Source organism: Cherax quadricarinatus, chromosome 84 (assembly GCF_038502225.1).
Source record: "Cherax quadricarinatus isolate ZL_2023a chromosome 84, ASM3850222v1, whole genome shotgun sequence".
NCBI classification, from domain to species: Eukaryota; Metazoa; Arthropoda; class Malacostraca; order Decapoda; family Parastacidae; genus Cherax; species Cherax quadricarinatus.
The window spans coordinates 10,734,902-10,757,487 of NC_091375.1; the positions used below are offsets into that span (position 1 = coordinate 10,734,902).

Below are 22,586 nucleotides of genomic sequence, written 5' to 3' on the forward strand. Positions count from 1 at the left end.
TGAGCTGCCAGTTGGGAGAAAAGGGGTTGCAACTCTACAAGGGGTTAATGTTGGCGTCTGAATCCTGGGTGATCAATAAGTTGGTTGGTTTGTTGCACAGTTCTTATGCGCCGATTGAGAAGATGGAATCACTGGGCAGATCAATGTTACCATGGAAACGCTTGATCAATAGCCCGGTGGGCAGAGGGACGTACCCCTGTGGGGCATGGTATTACAGGTCGGGTCTACGGGCAGGGTGGCAGAAGGGTGGGAATGAAGGTCGGCCAGGTTGCTTGCCCGAGCAATGCTCCTCCTGGCCAAGTGGTGTTTGGCAGCGCTAGTGAGAGAGGCGCTGAGCACCGAGGAAGCCACAGGCTTGTGAGGCTTTAGGTGCTGCTGGCGGAGAGGTGGTTGTGGCTGTTGCTTCCTGCTGGGGATACTGTGGTGGTGCAGGGAGAGCGGCGGGAGTGAGTGTAAGTATTAGTAGTGTGGTGGTGGGAGGCAGCACACTGCCGTGGCCGCCCTCGCCGCGAACACTGCCTCACTCCACATCTCCTGCAACACTCACACCAGCCTCAAACAACATATAATAAATATCCCTCTATGCCAGTTATCCCCCCGAGGCTGCCGCCGACTGGGGCTACCACCTCCCCGACAACCCCAACAACCATAAATCTCTGAATCATAGTCTTTTTTCCCCGGAAAAAAATAATCTCGAGTTTGCTCTCTTCTCTTGGACTTAGTCTGTGAGAGGTTTGGCTGAACTCTGTGGCTGACCTGAGGCAGCGTATGCTAGCCCCACCACAGGTCATGTTGACCACTGATAACCTCCTGCAACAACCTGCAACCGGCTTCTGCAGCCTAGCATCTATTTTCACGTGGTGCTACTACGCACTAGAGAGCCTATGACTAATTCTCCCTCAGTAAGCCGCGGGTGCCATCGTGAACCGGTTGTGACTATAACCTCCTTCGTCACACACTAAGCCACCCAGTGTACGCGTGTCCCCTCAGACTTAAGCTAAGCTTATCCAGCTTAGCTAAGCCTCACTCCTCAAGCCTTTCCCATACCAGGAGGAGGAGGAGCTCTCCCTCCTTCAGTAGTGACTTGTGTAAGGTGTTATGAAGGCTAATGGATAGATGTTAATGCCCCTGCTGCTCTTACTCCATTCCACCTCCACAACACTGTATCAAGGTAAGTTCCCACGAATTATACCTCATTTATACTATATTTTTAAGCAACTTGGCGTGTGTCGGCGGAAAAATAAGTGAAAGATAATCGAGTATGCTCAAATTGATATTTTTTTTTTCCTCTCTCTTAAGTGCAAGTTGTTTGAGCTGGCTTTTGTGTTCATCTCTCGCGAAGGTAAAATATCTGAAATATATTTCTGATATACTTGTGATGTGTTTACAACAGGCAGATGTTTGTGATGTGTTAATGACAACTGGCAGATGTTTGTGATGTGTAACGACAACTGGCAGATGTTTGTGATGTGTTAATGACAACTGGCAGATGTTTGTGATGTGTTAATGACAACTGGAAGATGTGTGTGATGTGTTAATGACAACTGGAAGATGTGTGTGATGTGTAACGACAACTGGCAGATGTTTGTGATGTGTTAATGACAACTGGCAGATGTTTGTGATGTGTAACGACAACTGGCAGATGTTTGTGATGTGTTAATGACAACTGGCAGATGTTTGTGATGTGTTAATGACAACTGGCAGATGTTTGTGATGTGTAACGACAACTGGCAGATGTTTGTGATGTGTTAATGACAACTGGCAGATGTTTGTGATGTGTTAATGACAACTGGCAGATGTTTGTGATGTGTTAATGACAACTGGCAGATGTTTGTGATGTGTAACGATAACTGACAGATGTTTGTGATGTGTTAATGGCAACTGGCAGATGTTTGTGATGTGTTAATGACAACTGGCAATGACAACTGGCAGATGTTTGTGATGTGTAACGACAACTGGCAGATGTTTGTGATGTGTTAATGACAACTGGCAGATGTTTGTGATGTGTAACGACAACTGGCAATGACAAACTGGCAGATGTTTGTGATGTGTTTGTGATGTGTTAATGGCAACTGGCAGATGTTTGTGATGTGTTAATGACAACTGGCAGATGTTTGTGATGTGTTAATGACAACTGGCAGATGTTTGTGATGTGTTAATGACAACTGGCAGATGTTTGTGATGTGTAACGACAACTGGCAGATGTTTGTGATGTGTAACGACAACTGGCAGATGTTTGTGATGTGTAACGACAACTGGCAGATGTGATGTGTTAGTGACAGATGTTTGTGATGCATTAACGACAACTGGCAGATGTTTGTGATGTGTTAATGACAACTGGCAGATGTTTTTGATGTGTTAGTGACAACTGGCAGATGTTTGTGATGTATTAATGACAACTGGCAGATGTTTGTGATGCATTAACGACAACTGGCAGATGTTTGTGATGTGTTAATGACAACTGGCAGATGTTTTTGATGTGTTAGTGACAACTGGCAGATGTTTGTGATGTGTTAATGACAACTGGCAGATGTTTGTGATGTGTTAATGACAACTGGCAGATGTTTTTGATGTGTTAGTGACAACTGGCAGATGTTTGTGATGTGTTAATGACAACTGGCAGATGTTTGTGATGTATTAGTGACAACTGGCAGATGTTTATGATGTGTTAGTGACAACTGGTAGATGTTTGTGATGTGTTAGTGACAACTGGCAGATGTTTATGATGTGTTAGTGACAATTGACAGATGTTTGTGATGTATTAACAACTGTCTGATGTTTGTGATGTGTTAGTGACAACTGTCAGGTGTTTGTGTTGTGTTTATAAATTCATTGATGTTTATGATATATGTAAGGCAACATTGTGACATGTTTAAGCTATGAGCGTAACATATTTGGCGGATGTTTGTCACGTTTAATACATGTTTTGAGGGGCGATTAGTAACTTTAAAACAATATTTGTAACTGTTTAAGACATGAGTGGTAGCTGTTAGACATGATTGGTAGATGTTTGTGACATTTTGGTAAATGTTTGACATGATTGATGCATGTTAGTGACATCTGATTCATGTTTGTGATATTTTCATTAGCACTGGTGCGTGTGTTAACTTATACCTGTGTTAGACTGGTGCGTGAGTGTGTTAACTTATACCTGTGTTAGACTGGTGCGTGAGTGTGTTAACTTATACCTGTGTTAGACTGGTGCGTGAGTGTGTTAACTTATACCTGTGTTAGACTGGTGCGTGTGTTAACTTATACCTGTGTTAGACTGGTGCGTGAGTGTGTTAACTTATACCTGTGTTAGACTGGTGCGTGAGTGTGTTAACTTGTACATGTGTTAGACTGGTGCGTGAATGTGTTAACTTGTACCTGTGTTAGACTGGTGCGTGAGTGTGTTAACTTATACCTGTGTTAGACTGGTGCGTGTGTTAACTTATACCTGTGTTAGACTGGTGCGTGAGTGTGTTAACTTATACCTGTGTTAGACTGGTGCGTGAGTGTGTTAACTTATACCTGTGTTAGACTGGTGCGTGTGTTAACTTATACCTGTGTTAGACTGGTGCGTGAGTGTGTTAACTTATACCTCTGTTAGACTGGTGCGTGAGTGTGTTAACTTTTACCTGTGTTAGACTGGTGCGTGTGTTAACTTATACCTGTGTTAGACTGGTGCGTGAGTATGTTAACTTATACCTGTGTTAGACTGGTGCGTGTGTTAACTTATACCTGTGTTAGACTGGTGCGTGAGTGTGTTAACTTATACCTGTGTTAGACTGGTGCGTGAGTGTGTTAACTTATACCTGTGTTAGACTGGTGCGTGTGTTAACTTATACCTGTGTTAGACTGGTGCGTGAGTGTTAACTTATACCTGTGTTAGACTGGTGCGTGAGTGTTAACTTATACCTGTGTTAGACTGGTGCGTGAGTGTGTTAACTTATACCTGTGTTAGACTGGTGCGTGTGTTAACTTATACCTGTGTTAGACTGGTGCGTGAGTGTGTTAACTTATACCTGTGTTAGACTGGTGCGTGAGTGTTAACTTATACCTGTGTTAGACTGGTGCGTGAGTGTGTTAACTTATACCTGTGTTAGACTGGTGCGTGAGTGTTAACTTATACCTGTGTTAGACTGGTGCGTGAGTGTGTTAACTTATACATGTGTTAGACTGGTGCGTGAATGTGTTAACTTATACATGTGTTAGACTGGTGCGTGAGTGTGTTAACTTGTACATGTGTTAGACTGGTGCGTGAATGTGTTAACTTATACATGTGTTAGACTGGTGCGTTAGTGTGTTAACTTATACATGTGTTAGACTGGTGCGTTAGTGTGTTAACTCGTACATGTGTTAGACTGGTGCGTGAGTGTTAACTTGTACATGTGTTAGACTGGTGCGTGAATGTGTTAACTTATACATGTGTTAGGCTGGTGCGTTAGTGTGCTAACTTATACATGTGTTAGGCTGGTGCGTTAGTGTGCTAACTTATACATGTGTTAGGCTGGTGCGTTAGTGTGCTAACTTATACATGTGTTAGGCTGGTGCGTTAGTGTGCTAACTTATACATGTGTTAGGCTGGTGCGTTAGTGTGTTAGCTTATACATGTGTTAGACTGGTGAGTTAGTGTTAGCGTATACATGTGTTAGGCTGGTGAGTTAGTTTGTGTATGTGTTAGCTTATACATGTGTTAGACTGGTTCGTGAATGTGTTAACTTATACATGTGTTAGACTGTTGAGTGAGTGTGTTAACTTATACATGTGTTAGGCTGGTGCGTTAGTGTGTGTGTGTGTGTTAGCTTATACATGTGTTAGACTGGTGCGTGAGTGTGTTAACTTATACATGTGTTAGACTGGTGCGTTAGTGTGTGTGTTTACTTATACATGTGTTAGACTGGTGAGTTAGTGTGTGTGTTAACTTATACATGTGATAGACTGTTGCCTGAGTGTGTTAACTTATACATGTGTTAGGCTGGTGCGTGAATGTGTGTTAGCATAGTGTGTGTGTGTACATCAGAGTGACACGGTGTGTGATGATACACGGTGTGTGTGTGTGTGTGTATACATTGGAGTAACACACGGTGTGTGTGTGTACATCGGAGTCACACACGGTGTGTGTACATCGGAGAGTGACACACGGTGTGTGTGTACATCGGAGTGACACACGATGTGTGGGTGTGTGTACATCGGAGTGACACACGGTGTGGGTGTGTGTACATCGGAGAGTGACACGGTGTGTGGGTGTGTGTACATCGGAGAGTGACACACGGTGTGTGTACATCGGAGTGACACACGATGTGTGGGTGTGTGTACATCGGAGAGTGACACGGTGTGTGGGTGTGTGTACATCGGAGAGTGACACACGGTGTGTGTACATCGGAGTGACACACGATGTGTGGGTGTGTGTACATCGGAGAGTGACACGGTGTGTGGGTGCATCAATGAATACTGAGTGAGACTGGGTTTCCAGTAATGTCGGAATAAATCACTTGGGAAGCGTGTATTTACGACAACTTAATCATACGTATAAGACGTTATCGAGGACAACAGCACTGCCTCTCATCAAATATTTAGATACAACACGTGAAGAAAGGAAATAGTTTTATACTTTAGTTAAGACTGAGTTTCTGTTCGTCTATTGCTACTAGGCGTCTGTATTATTATTGTAGTTACCTGAACACTAAACCCGTGTGGATTATATAGCGCGAGGGGTGATCTAGACTAGATCCTCCGTCTATTAGCAGCATGGAATGACTGGTACGGCCGTCTCCCACAAGGGTAGAGTGACCGAAAATAGAGGAATCACATTCACTGTTATTCATTCAATCACTGTCTTACCAAAAGTGTGTAGACACCAGAGTTCAGACGTCCTACCTGGCTGCTACATCCCTCACCCCTCCTTCAGAGTGCAGGAATTGTATTACCCACCTCCAGGACTCAAGTCTGGCTACAAACAGCAGCATAATATACTGTGCTATGATATAATAATTGAAATATTATAGATTTTATTTTTTTGAGGTGTCTGAGAATGGTTAAAGTTACATAGTGCTACTTAGAGGCTAAACGAACTTTGAAGACCATCTTGAAAAAACTGAGTGTCATTACCTTTGTAAATTGTGAGTTCATTACCTCTGTAACTTGCTCAGTTGTCAAAACTTTGGAGTCCAGTCCCTGGACCAATTATGTACCTCTGTAATCTTTTGACTACCGCCCACAGGATGGGTATGGGGTGCATAATAAACGTATTAAACTAAACAAACAGTGTGGTGTGTTATTAAGATAATAAATTAGACACTTTTAAAACATGTGGGTATCTTTATTTGTAGACGTTTCGCCATCCAGTGGCTTCATCAGCACGGTACAGAAACAGAAGAATTGTAATGCGACTAACGGCTCCTGGAGAGCGAAACGTTGCCACGATAAAATGTCTCAGTTGTACTTATCTCCTTTTAGCTAACAACAAGAGAAGAATGTAGAAAAGGTAATTAGTCCCTCGTCCTTGCAGAATTATTTACAGAAGACGGTGGTAGATGAGATAATCAGTCCCTCAGCCTAGTAGCAATGATCAAAGTCTTCATTCGCACACTCTTGTGGTGTTTACAATATCAGAAATATTGAAACATTCACAAGACATTGAGAGTGTTTCTGTACACCTGCTGTCCCTGTTCACCTAGCAGTAAGTAGGTACCTGGGTATTAACCGACTGGTGTAGGTGGCATTCAGGAGGTGGTAATATACCTCCGATAGGACTGGATATTGAATGGGCTGAGGTAACATAACATTATTATTATTATTATTAAATATTAGCCGGTATTCTCCCGGCCCGGGCCTTTTCCAAGTGGTGGCCCGGCCTTGGCTCCCTCTTTAGGGAGTGTCTGAGACCTAAGTCTCCCATGGGAGGAGGCACAAGTACCTCCTCATCTTTGGGACAAACTGTCCCCAGGCCTAGCCACAAGCTAGGCCTCTCTGGTCTGCCATCCCCGCCCCAAGGGGGCAAATGGGAATGACAGTCTTATGAGCTAAAGGCTCGAGCTCAGGCACCTACCCTACCCTAGAAGGGTTAGGCATGGTGTCGATCGTAACATAACAGCCTGTGGAAGTAATTTATGTAAAAAAACAAGACTAGCCTGATCCTCTGTCTGGAAAGTGTGCAAGAATCATGAGACCCTGACACAGGTGCTTAGTTTATCACCTTGTTGCTGGTGTATTCCACTTGTGTATTGTTTTTGTATTAAGACGCAAATATTGCTTTCCCTACACAAACCCGTTAGTAAAGGTGTTTGATGCTAGTGAACAACTTTTGTTGAAGTTACCCCTCTCATTTCTAAGGGGTTGTATGACCCGTATGGGTTTTGAACTTTCCCGTGAATATAATAATAATAATAATAATAATAATAATAATAATAATAATAATAATAATAATAATAATAATAATAATAATAATAATAATAATAATAATTAATAATAGGTTTGGTTAGGTAAGGTTTGTTAGGAAACAGGAGAAGTGTTTCCTGATGTGTATTATGATCCACAGCTAGAACTTTTGGTCAGCTGACCGAGGCCTTCCACTGGCTTACCAGTTCACTCCTTTAAAAATATAGTTTTATTATAATGATAATAATAATAATAATAGTAATAATAATACTTTGAAGAGGACCAGGAGTTTTAGCTCAGCTCACAGAAGACATCCGCCAATTGTAGTTTAACATCTTGAAAAGACTCAGGAGCTATATGTCAACAACTTTAAGCAACTAACTATAATAACACGACTCTTTTTCTTTGTAACATACGATATACGAGTGTTGAAGGTTTGATGCCGATCAGTGGAACTATCCTCCGGTAATCACACAGAAATCAGTATCTCAGTTTGTTTAATATTTAGATATACACTGCCTATTAACACTGAATATGAACCAGTTCAAGAAGACTGCCAAAAAGTGTCTGATGAATGAAGCAACAGAAAGGGAGGGGAATGATTACCTTTATATTATAATAATAAGGTAAAAGGACCCCAATGGAAATAAGTCACTCTGTCTGACTTTTTTGGGTTATCCTAGGTTCTCTACACATATGCTGCTATGTATGATAATTCTATGTAACTGTATTGTGTATACCTGAATAAATTTACTTACTTACTTACTTACTATTGGGAAAAAATGCACCAACAATAGAGGTTTGAAGCCGATCAGACGAAGCGTTCTCGATTTATCTCAGAAAAAATATGTTGTAATTTTTATGATAAATTGGTACTTTCACGATAAACCGAACTTCCGTCTAAGGAAGATATACCTGTGCTGAAAGTTTCAAGCCAATCGGAGGAGTCATTCGTACGTTATTACACGCAAACCACTGCTCTGTTTGCTTGTTTAAAATTTACAAATTGACAACTACAAAACTCAATAAAACCTGACCTTTCTTATAAGTTTAAGAAAACTTAAAACTGATTGGAAGAAGCATTCTCATATTATCGCTCGTTAAGACGGTCAGGCGAACGACAACGTAAGCGGAGAAAGTATGTAGGGAAGTACTGGCTTGGCAGTAGAGTTGTAGATTAGGGGAACAAACTCCCAGGTAGGCTCATTGATGCAGGAACTTTGGGTAGCTTTAAATATAGGTTGGAAAGATATATGAATGGGTGTAGGTGTGTGTGATGGACTTGCCTAGCATGAGTCAGTACCCCTACTGCAGTGTTCCTTCATTCTTGTCTTATGTATTAAATAAGGTTAAGTTAGGTAACGTTTGCCAGAACAAGTGTTTCCTGACGCGGGTCTTAGTCATATGATGACCCACAGCTGGAGATTTTGGTCATCTGACCGAGATCTTCCAAGTCCACCTCTTTAAAATGAATTTGGGTAGGATTATAACCATTCTTGTTGACTGGCCGGTACTCTCCCGGTCCCGGGTCTTTTCCAGATGGTGAGACGGCCTTGGCTCCCTGTCTAGGGATGTCTCAGACCTATGTCTGCCATGGGAAGTACCTCCTCATCTTCTGGCACCAACTGTCCCCAGGCCTAGCCCCATTCTCCGCCCTCACGGGGCTCGTAGGGAGAAGTTAGGCCTCTGGTCAACCAGGTTAGGTTAGGCAAGGTTCGTCAGGAAACAGGACAAGGTCAACCATTAATTTATATAACACTTTAGAATTTTTAAATATGCTAAAAAATGGAAGCGTTAACTATTCTAGTATTTTCATAAATTTGCACTTAAAACAACTAAACTTATAATGTATCATCCTCTTTATAAAGTGTGCAATTGTTAAAGAAATGAAGTGGACCACAAGAAGTATAGTCCAGTTATTTGGTCGAAATCAATATCACAATTTGTTTATTATAATTAACACATTGGTGTCTACGCAGCATAAAAAATGCGAATCTTGAAGCAAGACACACCACATCAGCAATAAAAGTGTGACCCAAACTGGTAGAAACATTCTCCAGTTATCACACAGACTCCAACGTTACTAAGTCTATTGAACCATGTTACTGTATCGGGAAATTTGCATCTATACATCCTAAACACGTAATATATTCTCCATATTACAAAATGGACATAAATGCGCTGGAAAATATACAGAGAAAGATGTAACTGATTCCAGGTGTCAGGAATCTTTGCTGTGAAGAGAGACACTCTCTGGGAAGATGTAATATTAGGGGAGATATGATTGAAGTGTACAAATGGAAAACAGGAATAAATAAAGCGGATATAAATAGCGTGTTGAAAATATTTAACCAAGACAGGACTCGCAGCAGTGAATTCAAGCTGGAGAAATTTAGATTTAAAATGGATACATTGTAGGAAGCAGTGTTGTGGTAATAAAGTTGGAGATGAGTAGAATAAACTCCCAAGTGAGGCAAGGACTTGAGTTACGAGAGTTGGACCTGCCTAGCATGGACCAGTAGGCCTACTGTAGTGTTCTTTCCCTCTTGTGTTTTCATAAGATGCATCAGCCAATAAATATTGAAGTCGATCAAATGAGGCATAGTGAAGACATCTTGCACACTACCAACACCATGTTATTACCCAGAAACCTGGAGAATGGTCTGTATAACATGGACTTGAGGACACCTGCAAACACCAAGAACTGCGTAAACCTTTCCTCAGTTACAATAAACTAGCCTTGAAAGTTTGAAGCTTATCGGAAGAGGCATTCTCAAGTTACAAACTCAAACTTTGTAGGAAGAAATGATTAGCCGATTACTATAAGATATCTCTTTGGTAATTAATAATGATAATAAAATGAGATAATTTCGTATATGAAATTATTTATTATTATTGTTTATTATTATTATTATTATTATTATTAGTAGTAGTAGTAGTAGTAGTATAACACTTTCAATCTAAAATTTCCTATTATTATTATTATTACTGGGACGCGCTAAACCCTTATGAGTCACATTCCACATGGGGAATGTGAGATAATCAGTTCCTCGGATCAAGAGCCTCTTCGTCACCATGAGGGCAGCACTTAAATAATTTTGTCACAATATATAAATGATGGGATTGGGTGTCACGAATTCGAGTTTTGTAGAGCTTTATCAAGCCACCAGCTCTGTGTAGAGCTTTGTGAAGCAGCAGGTTTTGTGTAGAGCTTTATCAAGCCACCAGTTCTGTAGAGCTTTGTGAAGCAGCAAGTTCTGTGTAGAGCTTTATTAACCACCAGCTCTGTGTAGAGCTTTGTCAAGCAGCAAGTTCTGTGTGGAGCTTTATTAACCACCAGCTCTGTGTAGAGCTTTGTGAAGCAGCAAGTTCTGTGTGGAGCTTTATTAACCACCAGCTCTGTGTAGAGCTTTGTGAAGCAGCAAGTTCTGTGTAGACCTTTATCAAGCCACCAGCTCTGTGTAGAGCTTTGTGAAGCAGCAAGTTCTGTGTAGACCTTTATCAAGCCACCAGCTCTGTGTACATCTTTATGAAGCAGCAAGTTCTCTGTAGAGCTTTTTCAGCTCTACACAGAGCCAAACATTGTCAGGATAAATGCTTGCTCTGTAACCCGTTTCCGTCAACATATTACCATGACTACCAAATTCACTCTTGAAGTTCAGTGGTGGGAAACCTGACTACATTTCGGTCGTGACCTAATAATGATCCAGGAGAGACCGAAACGTATTCTGTAGTTTCCTCTCCTGATTATTCAGAATTATTTATGCCTTAAAATATTCAAAGATTATTTTTTGCTAGTTTATAATAGCTTCCCCTTCCGTGTGGAGTGAAGAGGGGGAACTAGGATAAAACTAAAAAAAAATAAAATGTTGGTAGGCTAACACAATAATTAATTTTAACGGTTGCCTCTTATCAAGCTGTATTAGAGCCTAGCTGTGTACTTCATAATGTATTTAGAAAGTTTTAAAGCTAAAGCTTGAAATTCTCTTAAAGGCTGAGAAACATTGTAATATGTATATCTCTCTTGATGTGTATATACTGAGAACAGAGTATATATACTATTAGAGGTGTGTATAACTGAGTAGTGACGGTATATACACTTGAAGGGGTAAATATCTCAGTGTATATACACTTGAAGGGGGTAAATATCTCAGTGTATATACACTTGAAGGGGTAAATATCTCAGTGTATATACACTTGAAGGGGGTAAATATCTCAGTGTATATACACTTGAAGGGGTAAATATCTTAGTGTATATACACTTGAAGGGGGTAAATATCTCAGTGTATATACACTTGAAGGGGTAAGTATCTTAGTGTATATACACTTGAAGGGGTAAATATCTCAGTGTATATACACTTGAAGGGGTAAATATCTCAGTTTATATACACTTGAAGGGGGTGTAAACACTTGAAGGGGTCTCAGTGTATATACACTTGAAGGGGTAAATATCTCAGTAATACACTTGAAGGGGTCTCAGTTTATATACACTTGAAGGGGTAAATATCTCAGTGAAGGGGTAAATATCTCAGTTTATATACACTTGAAGGGGTAAATATCTCAGTGTATATACACTTGAAGGGGTAAATATCTCAGTAATACACTAAGGGGGTCTCAGTATATATTGACTCACACTTGAAGGGGGTAAATATCTCAGTGTATATACACTTGAAGGGGGTAAATATCTCAGTTTATATACACTTGAAGGGGTAAATATCTCAGTGTATATACACTTGAAGGGGTAAATATCTCAGTTTATATACACTTGAAGGGGGTAAATATCTCAGTGTATATACACTTGAAGGGGTAAATATCTCAGTGTATATACACTTGAAGGGGTAAATATCTCAGTTTATATACACTTGAAGGGGTAAATATCTCAGTGTATATACACTTGAAGGGGGTAAATATCTCAGTGTATATACACTTGAAGGGGTAAATATCTCAGTGTATATACACTTGAAGGGGTAAATATCTCAGTGTATATACACTTGAAGGGGTAAATATCTCAGTGTATATACACTTGAAGGGGTAAATATCTCAGTGTATATACACTTGAAGGGGGTAAATATCTCAGTGTATATACACTTGAAGGGGTAAATATCTCAGTGTATATACACTTGAAGGGGTAAATATCTCAGTTTATATACACTTGAAGGGGGTAAATATCTCAGTGTATATACACTTGAAGGGGGTAAATATCTCAGTTTATATACACTTGAAGGGGTAAATATCTCAGTGTATATACACTTGAAGGGGGTAAATATCTCAGTGTATATACACTTGAAGGGGTAAATATCTTAGTATATATACACTTGAAGGGGTAAATATCTTAGTATATATACACTTGAAGGGGGTAAATATCTCAGTGTATATACACTTGAAGGGGGTAAATATCTCAGTGTATATACACTTGGAGAGGTGTATAGCCTATTTTGGATATTAAAGTATTATCGATTGCTGGAGTGTGACCAACTGGAGTGTGACCAGCTGGTGGAGTAGCATGGCCAGCTGGAGTGTGACCATCTGTAGTGTGTAAAGCTGGTAGTGAAGTGCAACCAGCTGGTGGTGTAGTGTGACCAGCTGGTGGTGTGTGACCAGTTGGTGTGTGACCAACTTGTGACGTAGTGTGGCCAGCTGGTGATGTAGTGTGACCAGCTGGTGGTGTAGTGTGACCATTTGGTAGTGTAAACAGCTGCTGATGTAGATAATGCATAGATAAAGATACCAGGTGTTGCACAGATAAAGATACCCAAGTGTTGCATTTATAAAGATACCCAAGTGTTGCACAGATAACGATACGCAGGTGTTGCACAGATAACGATACGCAGGTGTTGCACAGATAACGATACCCAGGTGTTGCATAGATAAAGATACCCAGGTGTTGCACAGATAACGATACCCAGGTGTTGCACAAATAATGATACCCAGGTGTTGCACAGATAAAGATACCCAGGTGTTGCACAGATAACGATACGCAGGTGTTGCACACATAAAGATACGCAGGTGTTGCACAGATAACGATACCCAGGTGTTGCACAAATAAAGATACCCAGGTGTTGCACAGATAAAGATACCCAGGTGTTGCACAAATAAAGATACCCAGGTGTTGCACAAATAATGATACCCAGGTGTTGCACAGATAAAAATACCCAGGTGTTGCACAAATAAAGATACCCAGGTGTTGCACAGATAAAGATACCCAGGTGTTGCACAAATAATGATACCCAGGTGTTGCACACATAAAGATACCCAGGTGTTGCACAAATAATGTTACCCAGGTGTTGCACAGATAAAGATACCCAGGTGTTGCACAGATAAAGATACCCAGGTGTTGCACAAATAATGATACCCAGGTGTTGCACACATAAAGATACCCAGGTGTTGCACAAATAATGTTACCCAGGTGTTGCACAGATAAAGATACCCAGGTGTTGCACAGATAAAGATACCGAGGTGTTGCACAGATAAAGATACCCAGGTGTTGCACAGATAAAGATACGCAGGTGTTGCACAGATAAAGATACCCAGGTGTTGCACAAAGATGCCCAGGTGTTGCACAGACAAAGATACCCAGGTGTTGCACAGTCAAAGATACCCAGGTGTTGCACAGATAAAGATACGCAGGTGTTGCACAGATAAAGATACCCAGGTGTTGCACAGACAAAGATACCCAGGTGTTGCACAGATAAAGATACGCAGGTGTTGCACAGATAAAGATACGCAGGTGTTGCACAACTAATGATACCCAGGTGTTGCACAGATAAAGATACCCAGGTGTTGCACAGATAAAGATACCCAGGTGTTGCACAAATAATGATACCCAGGTGTTGCACAGATAAAGATACCCAGGTGTTGCACAAATAATGATACCCAGGTGTTGCACAGATAAAGATACCCAGGTGTTACACAAATAATGATACCCAGGTGCTGCACAAATAATGATACCCAGGTGTTGCACAGATAAAGATACCCAGGTGTTGCACAAATAATGATACCCAGGTGTTGCACAGATAAAGATACCCAGGTGTTGCACAAATAATGATACCCAGGTGTTGCACAGATAAAGATACCCAGGTGTTGCACAAATAATGATACCCAGGTGTTGCACAGATAAAGATACCCAGGTGTTGCACAGATAAAGATACCCAGGTGTTGCACAAATAATGATACCCAGGTGTTGCACACATAAAGATACCCAGGTGTTGCACAAATAATGTTACCCAGGTGTTGCACAGATAAAGATACCCAGGTGTTGCACAGATAAAGATACCCAGGTGTTGCACAAATAAAGATACCCAGGTGTTGCACAAATAATGTTACCCAGGTGTTGCACAGATAAAGATACCCAGGTGTTGCACAGATAAAGATACCCAGGTGTTGCACAGATAAAGATACGCAGGTGTTGCACAGATAAAGATACCCAGGTGTTGCACAAAGATGCCCAGGTGTTGCACAGACAAAGATACCCAGGTGTTGCACAGTCAAAGATACCCAGGTGTTGCACAGATAAAGATACGCAGGTGTTGCACAGATAAAGATACCCAGGTGTTGCACAGACAAAGATACCCAGGTGTTGCACAGACAAAGATACCCAGGTGTTGCACAGACAAAGATACCCAGGTGTTGCACAGATAAAGATACGCAGGTGTTGCACAGATAAAGATACGCAGGTGTTGCACAAATAATGATACCCAGGTGTTGCACAGATAAAGATACCCAGGTGTTGCACAGATAAAGATACCCAGGTGTTGCACAAATAATGATACCCAGGTGTTGCACAGATAAAGATACCCAGGTGTTGCACAAATAATGATACCCAGGTGTTGCACAGATAAAGATACCCAGGTGTTGCACAAATAATGATACCCAGGTGCTGCACAAATAATGATACCCAGGTGTTGCACAGATAAAGATACCCAGGTGTTGCACAAATAATGATACCCAGGTGTTGCACAGATAAAGATACCCAGGTGTTGCACAAATAATGATACCCAGGTGTTGCACAGATAAAGATACCCAGGTGTTGCACAAATAATGATACCCAGGTGTTGCACAGATAAAGATACCCAGGTGTTGCACAAATAATGATACCCAGGTGTTGCACAGATAAAGATACCCAGGTGTTGCACAAATAAAGATACCCAGGTGTTGCACAGATAAAGATACCCAGGTGTTGCACAGATAAAGATACCCAGGTGTTGCACAAATAATGATGCCCAGGTGTTGCACAGATAAAGATACCCAGGTGTTGCACAAATAAAGATACCCAGGTGTTGCACAAATAAAGATACCCAGGTGTTGCACAAATAAAGATACCCAGGTGTTGCACAAATAAAGATACCCAGGTGTTGCACAAATAAAGATACCCAGGTGTTGCACAAATAAAGATACCCAGGTGTTGCACATGTATCAAATTCCACATCTTGTCAAAATATTTTACTGTTGTACTAATATACGAGGAGTCCACTAAAGAGGCTTTATAATCCACATTGGGTGATAAAGCTCACTGTTGATGTTAAAGCTTCACTGTGGGTGATAAAGCCTCTCTGTGGGTGATAAAGCCTCTCTGTGGGTGATAAAGCCTCTCTGTGGGTGATAAACTAAGCGTTGAATCCTCCTCTATAAGTATAAATTCGTACCTTAAAACGTGGGAACACTAGGTTGCAACCTTGAAGATAGGAAGGAAGGGAGGGTTGTAATACCTTGATGCTGGGGGAAAGGTCTCTTGATCAGAGGGATGAGAGCTACCCTTCTCTCTTCCTCCTCTTACCAGCTCCATCTGTCAGTTCCTGGAATGGAGTTTTTTGCACCCCCCTCACCTTCACTGTATGCTATTATTACCATCACTATGTCCCTGTCCCATCACTATATTATTATTATTATTATTATTATTATTATTATTATTATTATTATTATTATTATTATTATTATTATTATTATTATTATTATTATTATTATTATTATTATTATTATTATTATTATTATTATTATTATTATTATTATTATTATTATTATTATTATTATTATTATTATTATTATTATTATTATTATTATGTCACTTTCAGTCTAAAATTTCCTATTTTTATTATTATTATTAATGGGATGCGCTAAACCCTGGAAGTGACGGTCTTGTTTGAATTAGACAATGTGACACCACCTGGAAGTGACGGTCTTGTCTGAATTAGACATTGTGACACCACCTGGAAGTGACGGTCTTGTTTGAATTAGACATTGTGACACCACCTGGAAGTGACGGTCTTGTCTGAATTAGACATTGTGACACCACCTGGAAGTGACGGTCTTGTCTGAATTAGACATTGTGACACCACCGGGAGGTGTCACACCTTATCCCAGACCCATTCTCTGGGTCTAGGAGGCCTGGTACTACTTGTCTCTGAAGACTGTCGTGGCAGACTCGTGGACGGATCAGTGGCAATCCTCTTCTCCTTGGTGTCTAATCGTCATCAGCGGATTCCAATCTGTTCTTTCTCAAGGGTGGAACCTTTAAAGGGCAAGGGGGAGCCTTGAAGACTGTGAAAGGGTTATTCTAGGAATTGGGGTTATCCTTCCCTTCCATGTATCAAACAATAATAATAATAATAATTATTATTATTATTATTATTATTATAAAATAATTATAATAACAATAAATAACGACAATTTCACAAGGATCTGGTTTTTCCCAGTGTGTGTGTTTCCCTGCGGGTGATTCCCTATGTGCGGACTATTTCGCCATTGCTTATGGCGTCCCAGACAGCTGGTGGCCGTCTCACAGAACTGTGTATTGATTGCGCTTCTAGTTGGGCCACATCACAGCTTCAACTTTTCCGTCCCCCCAATACGCAGTCTGTAACTCTGCCTCCTTATCGCTTCACCATTCCTCACTAACCATGTTATGACTTGTTAGATTGATTAAGTCCTAATGGATATACCACATCGCCCCTCTCAGGGGGGCGATGACCCCCGGGGATCATCTTTAAGTAGCTCGGTTACTAGTGCACTCAGCTTACATTTTCAGGTCCGTGGTTCGATCCCCGGTACGGGTGGAAACATTAGGAGGTTTTCCTAAGACACCTGCTGTCCCTGTTCACCTAGCAGAAAAGTAGGTACCTGGGTGTTAGTCGACTGCTGTAGGTCGCATCCTGGGGAACAAAATTGACCTAATTTCCCCGAAATGTTCCGCATAAAAAGTGCCTCTCTATATATGTAGTAGTATGTTATTGATGTCAGCTATATTTTGTATACATTGTACAGATACTTGTAGAAATAATAATAATAATAATAATTATTATTATTATTATTATTGTTATCTATATCTATCATTAGGGATTGCATGTTGCATCGTAGAGCCTCCAAATGCTCACCAGTACATGGACTAACACGGTAAGTCGTCCACCTTCGCTAGGAAATCACCCGATACAAATTGACTCCATCTTCTCGTTTGTGGACTTCAAAGTTCCTACGATCTGTGCAAGTCTTAAGGACGTTATTACAGCTATCAATTTCAGTGTCTTTATTACGTTGTTCTTGCGATCTGTCTGTCTATCTGTTTATCTGTCTCTTTCTCTGTCTCTCTCTGTCTTTCTCTGACTCTGTCTCTGTCTTCCCGGTTGGCTGGTTAACTGGGTTTAAAGGCTGTCTGCTACACGAGGGTCATTAAGGCTGCATGTCACCTGGTCACCACCAGTCAAGAATTCTTTAATACCTATACCAAGAATCTGTTAAACTCTGTGTATACACTTTCAAGTGTATATACACTAAGACATACACCTTCTAGTGTATATACCCTGAAACATACACTTTCCAGTGTATATACACTAAGATATACACGCTGCATAATATACATACAAAATATACTATGTATATACACATTACCTTATAATAAATATCTTTGTTACTCCTCTCACCCTATTAAATACATTACGAAAAGTAATTGATAAAATCTGAATTAAAAAAAATATATATTCTGAATGAAAAAAGTCTGTATATTGCAAATGTGGGAATAGAAATACCTTGATTGAATGGCGAGTGAGAGCGGGTGCCCAAAATTACATTTCCAAAATTTTTGGAGGGAACCGTTTTAGGCATAGAGTGAGTGGATGAGAGTGTAGGCCCTCTGTCAGGCTGGTGAGGGGCTCTTGATCCAAGGAGTTGAGGGGCTCTTGTTCCAGTGAGCTGCAAGATCGCCACCCACTTAGATACTCGTAAGTTGCACAAACCAGGGCAGCATAGGCTTGGAGCAGGTCGCTCCTGCCTCTCACAACTACTGGACCACTATGACATGGTCTTGGATGGTCGCCCCTGCCTCTCACAACTACTGGACCACTATGACATGGTCTTGGATGGTCGCTCCTGCCTCTCACAACTACTGGACCACTATGACATGGTCTTGGATGGTTGCTCCTGCCTCTCCCAAATACTGGACCACTATGACATGGTCTTGGATGGTTGCTCCTGCCTCTCCCAAATACTGGACCACTATGACATGGTCTTGGATGGTCGCTCCTGCCTCTCCCAAATACTAGACCACTATGACATGGTCTTGGATGGTCGCTCCTGCCTCTCACAACTACTGGACCACTATGACATGATCTTGGATGGTCGCTCCTGCCTCTCCCAAATACTAGACCACTTTGACATGGTCTTGGATGGTCGCTCCTGCCTCTCCCAAATACTAGACCACTTTGACATGGTCTTGGATGGTCGCTCCTGCCTCTCACAACTACTGGACCACTATGACATGGTTTTGGATGGTCGCTCCTGCCTCTCACAACTACTGGACCACTATGACATGGTCTTGGATGGTCGCTCCTGCCTCTCCCAAATACTAGACCACTTTGACATGGTCTTGGATGGTCGCTCCTGCCTCTCACAACTACTGGACCACTATGACATGGTCTTGGATGGTTGTTCCTGCCTCTCCCAAATACTAGACCACTTTGACATGGTCTTGGATGGTCGATCCTGCCTCTCACAACTACTGGACCACTATGACATGGTCTTGGATGGTCGCTCCTGCCTCTCCCAACTACTGGACCACTATGACATGGTCTTGGATGGTCGCTCCTGCCTCTCCCAACTACTGGACCACTATGACATGGTCTTGGATGGTCGCTCCTGCCTCTCCCAACTACTGGACCACTGGCTGTCTTCAAGAGGTAGCTGGTCAGACACCTAAAGTCAGTACCTGACCAGCCGGGCTGTGGTTCGTACGTCGGTATACATGCGGCCAGCAGTAACAGCCTGGTTGATCAGGCTTGGTCATGGACTAGGCCGCGGGGGCGTTGACCCCCGAAACCCTCTCCAGGTATACTTCGGGTATACTCCAGATATACTCCAGGTATACCCTTCCTTTGGTTGAATCTCAATGCCTCCTGTTCCCCAGGTGCTATATTAGTGTTGTTAGTGGTTAGTGTTGTTAGTGGTTAGTGTTGTTAGTGGTTAGTGTTGTTAGTGGTTAGTGTTGTTAGTGGTTAGTGTTGTTAGTGGTTAGTGTTGTTAGTGGTTAGTGTTGTTAGAGGTTAGTGTTGTTAGAGGTTAGTGTTGTTAGAGGTTAGTGTTGTTAGTGGTTAGTGTTGTTAGAGGTTAGTGTTGTTAGAGGTTAGTGTTGTTAGAGGTTAGTGTTGTTAGAGGTTAGTGTTGTTAGTGGTTAGTGTTGTTAGTGGTTAGTGTTGTTAGTGGTTAGTGTTGTTAGTGGTTAGTGTTGTTAGTGGTTAGTGTTGTTAGTGGTTAGTGTTGTTAGTGGTTAGTGTTGTTAGTGGTTAGTGTTGTTAGAGGTTAGTGTTGTTAGTGGTTAGTGTTGTTAGTGGTTAGTGTTGTTAGAGGTTAGTGTTGTTAGAGGTTAGTGTTGTTAGAGGTTAGTGTTGTTAGTGGTTAGTGTTGTTAGAGGTTAGTGTTGTTAGAGGTTAGTGTTGTTAGAGGTTAGTGTTGTTAGAGGTTAGTGTTGTTAGAGGTTAGTGTTGTTAGAGGTTAGTGTTGTTAGAGGTTAGTGTTGTTAGAGGTTAGTGTTGTTAGAGGTTAGTGTTGTTAGAGGTTAGTGTTGTTAGAGGTTAGTGTTGTTAGAGGTTAGTGTTGTTAGAGGTTAGTGTTGTTAGAGGTTAGTGTTGTTAGAGGTTAGTGTTGTTAGAGGTTAGTGTTGTTAGAGGTTAGTGTTGTTAGAGGTTAGTGTTGTTAGAGGTTAGTGTTGTTAGAGGTTAGTGTTGTTAGAGGTTAGTGTTGTTAGAGGTTAGTGTTGTTAGAGGTTAGTGTTGTTAGAGGTTAGTGTTGTTAGAGGTTAGTGTTGTTAGAGGTTAGTGTTGTTAGAGGTTAGTGTTGTTAGAGGTTAGTGTTGTTAGAGGTTAGTGTTGTTAGAGGTTAGTGTTGTTAGAGGTTAGTGTTGTTAGAGGTTAGTGTTGTTAGAGGTTAGTGTTGTTAGAGGTTAGTGTTGTTAGAGGTTAGTGTTGTTAGAGGTTAGTGTTGTTAGAGGTTAGTGTTGTTAGAGGTTAGTGTTGTTAGAGGTTAGTGTTGTTAGAGGTTAGTGTTGTTAGAGGTTAGTGTTAAGCTCTCTACTCCAGTTTCACTAATCTGTATGAATACGCTAGTGTCATTCGCTTAAGTGTTATTAGTAAAGTTCTGGATGTGTATACGTTATTAGTGAAGTTCTGGATGTGTATATGTTATTAGTGAAGTTCTGGATGTGTATACGTTATTAGTGAAGTTCTGGATGTGTATACGTTATTAGTGAAGTTCTGGATGTGTATACGTTATTAGTGAAGTTCTGGATGTGTATACGTTATTAGTGAAGTTCTGGATGTGTATACGTTATTAATGATGTTCTGGATGTGTATACGTTATTAGTGATGTTCTGGATGTGTATATGTTATTAATGATGTTCTGGATGTGTATAAGTCATTAGTGATGTTCTGGATGTGTATACGTTATTAGTGAAGTTCTGGATGTGTATACGTTATTAGTGATGTTCTGGATGTGTATACGTTATTAGTGATGTTCTGGATGTGTATACGTTATTAGTGATGTTCTGGATGTGTATACGTTATTAGTGATGTTCTGGATGTGTATAAGTCACTAGTGATGTTCTGGATGTGTATACGTTATTAGTGATGTCCTGGATGTGTATACGTTATTAGTGATGTTCTGGATGTGTATAAGTCATTAGTGATGTTCTGGATGTGTATACGTTATTAGTGATGTTCTGGATGTGTATACGTTATTAGTGATGTTCTGGATGTGTATACGTTATTAGTGATGTTCTGGATGTGTATAAGTCATTAGTGATGTTCTGGATGTGTATACGTTATTAGTGATGTTCTGGATGTGTATACGTTATTAGTGATGTTCTGGATGTGTATACGTTATTAGTGATGTTCTGGATGTGTATACGTTATTAGTGATGTTCTGGATGTGTATAAGTCACTAGTGATGTTCTGGATGTGTATACGTTATTAGTGATGTTCTGGATGTGTATAAGTCATTAGTGATGTTCTGGATGTGTATACGTTATTAGTGATGTCCTGGATGTGTATACGTTATTAGTGATGTTCTGGATGTGTATACGTTATTAGTGATGTTCTGGATGTGTATACGTTATTAGTGATGTTCTGGATGTGTATAAGTCACTAGTGATGTTCTGGATGTGTATACGTTATTAGTGATGTTCTGGATGTGTATACGTTATTAGTGATGTTCTGGATGTGTATACGTTATTAGTGATGTTCTGGATGTCACTGTCTTGCCAGAAGGGTGCTTTACACTACAGTTTTTAAACTGCAACATTAACACCCCTCCTTCAGAGTGCAGGCACTGTACTTCCCATCTCCAGGACTCAAGTCCGGCCTGCCGGTTTCCCTGAATCCCTTCATAAATGTTACTTTGCTCACACTCCAACAGCACGTCAAGTATTAAAAACCATTTGTCTCCATTCACTCCTATCAAACACGCTCACGCATGCCTGCTGGAAGTCCAAGCCCCTCGCACACAAAACCTCCTTTACCCCCTCCCTCCAACCCTTCCTAGGCCGACCCCTACCCCGCCTTCCTTCCACTACAGACTGATACACTCTTGAAGTCATTCTGTTTCGCTCCATTCTCTCTACATGTCCGAACCACCTCAACAACCCTTCCTCAGCCCTCTGGACAACAGTTTTGGTAATCCCGCACCTCCTCCTAACTTCCAAACTACGAATTCTCTGCATTATATTCACACCACACATTGCCCTCAGACAT

At 41.1% G+C, this 22,586-nt stretch overlaps 1 protein-coding gene across 2 annotated transcripts in view; it reads left to right on the forward strand.

The window, feature by feature from the left end:
* Positions 1-343: 343 nt before the first annotated feature.
* Positions 344-22,586, forward strand: part of Axud1 (AXIN1 up-regulated 1) — a 92,353-nt gene continuing 70,110 nt past the window's right edge. For both annotated transcript variants that reach the window (XM_053799560.2, XM_070103058.1), the window contains exon 1: positions 344-1,171. The gene's annotated coding sequence lies outside the window, so the exon portion shown is untranslated. The remainder of the gene's footprint in view (positions 1,172-22,586) is intronic.